This window comes from Ursus americanus, chromosome 1, assembly GCF_024610735.1.
Source record: "Ursus americanus isolate L20-20 chromosome 1, mUrsAme1.1.p, whole genome shotgun sequence".
Taxonomy (NCBI): Eukaryota; Metazoa; Chordata; class Mammalia; order Carnivora; family Ursidae; genus Ursus; species Ursus americanus.
This window is the reverse complement of record NC_142127.1, coordinates 81093115-81098426: the sequence shown is the minus strand read 5'-3', so window position 1 is coordinate 81098426 and position 5312 is coordinate 81093115. Positions and strand designations below refer to the sequence as shown.

The following is a 5312-nucleotide window of genomic DNA, read 5'->3' as shown; positions in this document are numbered from 1 at the left end:
CATAGGAGCTTACTTTGACAAAATTTAAGCAAAACAGTCCATTTAAATGTGGATTCCTCCCCCCCACACTCTTTCGACTTTAGAACACTTGCTACACTCTGTCTGTTGGGATTATTTGCATACTCGTCTACTGCCCTCAACCAGGACTGTGTAGTGGATACTTTTTAGTTGCCAGTTTAGGCGCAGTATCACTCATCTCTTCCTCTCTGCCTGTAGCACCCAGATTTTCCTTTAAGAACCTGCGCCCCTCCATTGTGTAACGGCCATGACATGTGGCTAGGATGGTCCCCATTCAGAAGTTCAGGTGTGAGCCCTGATCGGTCTAAGACAAGCAGCACATTCCCATCCTTCTGTCATAAGGAGTTGATGGATGGGCAAATGAGCCAAAGTTAGCTTATAAAGGCAAAACTCAGGTCTTCATTCAATGTCTGGAAAGAAAACAAGATGTTTGGAGAGCTATTGGCAGAATAGCCTCGGGTCCAGGAGGAAAGACACAATGAAACTGACATTCTGAAAGGTGGAGTGGAGGGTAAACAAAAACAAATAAAAACAGTCCCCAGATTCTTGTTGACTTTTCTGAGCCACTGTGTCAAACCACTCCGGCATTTGCTTTTCTTCTTGGCTTTGCAATCACAAGTCAATAAAATTTCCTTATTTTTTAGGCAGTTTGAGATGGTTTCTAGTTACTTCTACCATAATGTTTCCTATATTAATCAAATTGTGGGATTTCTGAGATTAGAACCTATGATTTTCTTTTCTTTTTTTTTTTTTTTTGATTTTATTTATTTATTTGACAGAGACAGAGACAGCCAGCAAGAGAGGGAACACAAGCAGGGGGAGTGGGAGAGGAAGAAGCAGGCTCATAGCGGAGGAGCCTGATGTGGGGCTCGATCCCATAACACCAGGATCACGCCCTGAGCCGAAGGCAGACGCTTAACAACTGCTCCACCCAGGCGCCCCTAGAACCTATGATTTTCTTAATGCTTCCTATAGCATAAGATGTTTCACAAGGAGGCACTCAAAAATGCTTTTGAGTTGTATCATCCTTTTTTTTCAAATCCTTAAAACAAAGAAAATGCTTTTGAATTGTGTCATCCTTTTTAAAGAAAATCTTTAAAACAAGGAAAATGCTTTTGAGTTGTATCATCCATTTTTTTAAATCCTTAAAACTAGGATTTGCTTTTTCCATTTTTTTTTTTGTATTTTCCAATTTTTATACTCTGTTCCATTCCAGGTGTCTTTTAATATTTTAAAGCCCATTTATTATCTCTTGCCTGTATCTCATTTCTCATTTCCACTCATACTTGTTCCATTAATTGTGTATAAAATATCTTTTCATTCCTTTGGCTCTTACTCCAGGCATTGTGGTTTTTACTATTTAAAAAAGTATTTATGGTCTTTCCAGCTGGCTTATGAAATCTTGTCCTAACTGCCAATGTTCTCCTCAAGTGCAGTACAACCCAGAAGCAGTCAATGGAAAACAGCCAAACCGACCTAATCCATTTATCACTTTATTGATGCTTCATGTGATCCCTAACTTCTTTTTCAATGGTAAATTATCTCATTAGATTTAATGTCAGTAGAATATATCTAACTTGATCTTCATCAACCAATGTTTTAGAAGAAAAGAGCATTCTCAATCATCTATCTGAAATGAAGCTTCACAATTGTACAATTAGGTAAATTAGAAGGGTAGTTTTGAGGGCCAGATAAAAATATCTGTTGAAACAAAAAAATTTGCATATCTGTTGATTGTGATATTCATTCATTTTATCTAATTGAAATACCTGCATTGTTTACAGTAGCAAAACCATTGGGGGGGGGCAGTGAAATTTCCATCAAAAGGACGATAGCTTAATATATTATACCAGACACTGAATATATAAAGGGACAATGGCCAGACCATACATGTCAATAGCACTCTGACCAAGTAGCAACCTTTGCAGCCATCAGCCCAGTATGGTCAGGACTTAGTGACTGCCAGCTTCTTTATTGTCCATGCATGCAACTCAGGATCAACCAGAGAAAGCCAAGTATGCTCCCAAACCAATCACATCATCCTTCTAGTTAATCTGCTTCCAGCTTCCCTGCATTCACAACCTCCAAGCAGAGTGTTCATGAAGTCTTCCCTTTTTGTCACTCTAAAACTTTCCCACTCCCCTGTTTGCCTTTGAGCCTCTGCCAGATACAAGTAATGGTAGTTAACTCCCTAGCTCTAGAAAGCTCTGAATAGATTCTGTTTGTTCTCATTTGGCCCAAAATAGAGTCATTTGCCCCCACTACAGCCAACCAAGATTTAATTGCAGTTTCAACCTTTCCCAGAAATGTTACCTTTAAACAGTCAATCTGAAATTTCCTGATCAGTATTAGTGAGGCCATCTACATAATAAGATCCCCCCTCCCATTCCCATCCCCCCAAAAAGAAGATGACCAGACCTGAAAAAAATCTTTCCTTTTGCTAACAACCTCCTTGACTCACCTTCCTCATGCCTATAAAAAACTTTACTTTGTACAGCTCCTCTGAGCACCTATCCATTTACGAGAAGGGATGCTGTCCCCTCATTCATGAATCATTGCATAAACCCAATTAGATCTTCAAATTTTTTCAGTTAAATTTTTGTTCTTTAACAGACAACAGAGGCCATTTGTTTTCTAAAACTGAAAAAAGTCAGGAGACACAAGGAGCAAGTTCTTTAGGATGTCTTTCCAAGGTCCTGAGCTTTCAAATGAGACATTTTTTGATACATGTTAGGCAATGTTGTTTTAAATTAAGTTATTGCCCTTTGTGCCTACCTTTCAGTGACCAAAAAACCCCACAGAACACACTGATGCCCAATGGATAGCTTCTCTTTGAGAGGCCAAGCAATACCAGGAAGGTCCTTGGGGCCTTTCTTCAAACAACACATTATATGCACAAAACAAAATAGTATCAAGCCACTTTTATTTTATTTTATTTTATTTTATTTTATTTTATTTTATTTTATTTTATTTTATCTTATCTTATTTTATTTGCAATTCTGCAAAAGAATTGGGGAGTCATTTTAATATTTATAAGAAATAAATCAGCAGAACAAGATTATATCAGATAGGCTGTGTACAGTAGCTGCAGCTTATAAAACACACCAGTAATTTGTACCTGGTGAGTATAAAGAGAACCAAGGTAGGATTGAGATGTCTTTACAACCAAGGGAGTACACAGGGCATCAACAAATTAGAGGACAAAAAAATTCACATTTTCTACATTAAAAAAAAAAAATTACAGACCTCACAAATGTCTGAAGACAAAGAAAAAGCCAAAGTCATCTGAAGGGTGGGAAAGAAGAAATCTGAAACAGAACTCTAAATGTAAAAAGAGTTTTACTTCACAAGACCAATTTTCTTGGCTTCTGTTTCATATATCAATAATCTCCACATTTTGACTATAAAACCTTCTGCTTCTTAAAAATATGGAACGCTTCACGAATTTGCGTGTCATCCTTGTGCAGGGGCCATGCTAATCTTCTCTGTATCGTTGCAATTTTAGTATATGTGCTGCCAAAGTGAGCACAGTATCAAGCCACTTCTGTAAGAAACTTTGTGATTTTATTGGCTTTTCTTAGAGATTTCCTTAACGACTGTGTCCTTTCTTTTAGGAAGTAAAATTCATGTCGTTTTTATTTCATAGTGGGCAGAGAGCTGGAAAACAGATCATTGATTTAGCACAATATTTCCTAGCATACGCCTGACATTTAAAAAATGAGATGGCCCAATTTTGGAGATAGTATGTGACCTTTGTGGCAGGGAGTTCAGATGAGGGTGAACGTCCACAAATCTCCTTCTCTGCTTATGAAGAGGCAATGATGCGCATTGCAGGCAGAATGGAGGACCAGAGTAACCGGGTGGTTTTATTTGGTTCTATTCTCTTATTCTTTTGAAAACGACAAAAGATCTTCCGGGATATCTACCATATCTGGCTTCTCTCAGTCCACGAGGACAAATCATCCCAATTGATAATATTTTGTATAAATGACAATGAGATATATCTTAAACAAATGCTCAAAGCTTTACATAGATATTGATGAAGAAGAATCAAGAAACTGGGAAGAACCTAGAAAACTTTGCTCTGAAAATCACAGAACCAGAGGCCAGGGCAGTTCCTCTGGGCCTGGAAGTTTAGCGGGCTAGAGATAGAGAGAAATAGGACCGAGGGGGAAGACAGAAAAGCCTGGAAGCAGCAAATCGCAGGTCCAAGTTTTTAAAGCTTGGTTCAAAGTTCTTAAAGTTCAGCTTATGGATTCATCCCAGTGGCAAAAAGTACTCAGGCGTTTCACAAAATTCAAAATCAGAAATGACAAATGCTTTGCTCTCCAAATCACTCTATTTTCTGATTTGTATAATTTATATGCAGGCCAAGAGGAATCAATAAAATGATTTATCTTTTTCAGGCAAGACGTGATCTTTAGAAAACTTGCCATGTGCCAGCCAGATTGTTGGAATTAGTTGCAGGCTTGGCAGTTAGGTCAGAACCTCAAACACCACACTGACATTTGAGAAGGATGTGTAGCTCTTCAAAGACAGAAGACTGAATTTCCCCCAATGTTACCAGTCAGTGCAGTTTGAGGCAACAAAGCAAATCAGTGGATACCTTTCACCTCACTGAGAGATCAGAAAAATTATCATCTTTACCTGTAGGAATTAATAAGGAACAAACATTTTTAGAGAATGCTATTATACCAGTGAATCCCAAAGAGTTCCGAAGTAATGACAAGGTTTGGTGAAAATTTTCTCGAGCTTACTGCACCAAAAATGTTGTCGTGGCAAATAGATTTAATTATTCGCAGCACCCAAGACCTCTGGATATGACTCGCCACGTGAAGTGCCATAAAACAATTTTGGAGGCTTTCAGCACTTCAAAACAAAAATTGAAAACTTTTTAATACTTGGGTCTGTATTAAAGAAAATTGAGATATTGTTCCTTTGCTATTGTTTACGCCGTGATCTTTGAGTGTGAGAGTGGGGGGAAACTGAGAGAATGAATGAGGGAGAAAGAAGGACACATTTTGGTGAGTAAAATATGATATAGCTGGCTGACATTTTCATCTGAGGAAGTCTTCCCTTTTTTCCTCTTCTGACTTTTCTTTCCTTTAGGACATGACATTTCAAACAAAAACAAAAACGCTTTGTTGATCTCTTTTCTTAACCTACTGAAGATAAAATTTGTTTCCTTTAAGGAGTGTCTCATAAGGAAATACAAGTTAACCTGGCAGTGGTTTGGAACAATTGACTCACCGTTTTGAAAAATAAATTAGCTGCCTGCCTTACAAAAAAAAAAA

The 5312-nt window shown here is 37.9% G+C and overlaps 1 non-coding gene across 1 annotated transcript; it reads right to left on the bottom strand.

Moving 5' to 3' along the window:
• Window positions 1-3440: 3440 nt before the first annotated feature.
• Window positions 3441-3547, bottom strand: LOC123798327 (U6 spliceosomal RNA). Its single transcript, XR_006781250.1, has one exon. It is a non-coding gene; the product is annotated as a U6 spliceosomal RNA (small nuclear RNA).
• Window positions 3548-5312: the final 1765 nt, after the last annotated feature.